Genomic DNA, 1,251 nt, shown 5'->3' with positions numbered 1-1,251 from the left:
CGGTGCCTGCCCGCCGGCTGCTGCCAGCTCCCCGCCGCCGCCCGGCTCTCCCTGCCGGCCGCTCGGCCAGTGGGAGCGGCTCGGCACGGCACGGCTCGGCACGGCAAGCGCCTGGGATCGCTGCTGCCTGCAGATCGCGCTGCCCCTCGTCGGTGCCGAGGCACGGCCAGCGTTTGGTGCGCAGCGGGGGGGAGGGGGGTACAAGCACCCCCACCACGCCAGCCCAGTAACTTGTTCGCCGCAATAGCTTGCGGGGCGAAGTAGAAGTAGTGAGGGGAGAACTTGCCGGGCAGGGAGGGAGGCGACGGCCCCGTGATGCGTGTCAGCGGAAGGGGCAAAAACGCAGCGAGAAGGGCCGGGAGGCGTCGGGGGTGCCCGGCTGGGGGGCGATGGCGAGGGGCCACCTGCCCGCCCGGCTGCGCCGCGAGTTTCGGTCAGCTCGTACCGCTTCGCTGGCTGCTTTTCTCCCCCCCGACCCCCGGTCTTACTCTGTTGTTTCCAAACTACCTGCTTAATTTATCAGCAAATATTTTCAAAGACTTGGCCAGGGCCGCAGTCCACGAGTCCAAAAATGTCAGCGTGCATAACGGAAATTGGGAGTGTTGCTGAGTGAACAGTTACAGAAGCAAGTATCAGTGCTGGGTCATTTGCAGAGCTGGCAAGGATTTTCCCTCGCCCACAGGTCACTGAGCAAAGTTGTTTTGTGTCCATGCATCAGAGCTCCCATCCTGGGACATAATAAGGGGAGGATTTGTAAGCATTGGCCCCTAGACAATCTCATAAAGTGTTGATCCAAAATGGTGCATTATTTTTTTAAAGTATCTCATTTTACACTTGAACTTGCAAGAAAAATACTCTCGAGTTCTCTTTTTTTCCCCTGCGTTCGAAAATAATGCAAAACGCCGTGCTCATGTTTTGAAAGAAAACAGCCGATTTGCTCGTATGTTTTGTTAGGAAAGGAGGGGTAAGTACATGCTTGTACGACGTTGATTTCATTAGCTTTGAAAATTGAAAATACCGGTCGTTTGCGAGCTACGATGCAGCTGTTTACCCAAGTCAGGGAGAAAAGGCAAGTAAAGGAGGGGGAAGCTGAGCTCCCTCGCAGCGCAGCCCTGCACGCCGCCTCCCAGCCGCGGCAAGCCAGCGTGGGCAGCGGCGCGGCTCGGCTCCGGCTGCGGGCAGCGCTCCGGTCCGGTCCGGTCCGCCCGGCGCGGCCCGGCCCGGCGCGGCCCGGCAGGACCGACGGGCGGC

This window comes from Rhea americana, unplaced genomic scaffold, assembly GCF_003343005.1.
Source record: "Rhea americana isolate MKP2758 unplaced genomic scaffold, rheAme1 scaffold_40, whole genome shotgun sequence".
Taxonomy (NCBI): Eukaryota; Metazoa; Chordata; class Aves; order Rheiformes; family Rheidae; genus Rhea; species Rhea americana.
Note: the sequence above shows the minus strand (reverse complement) of the source record.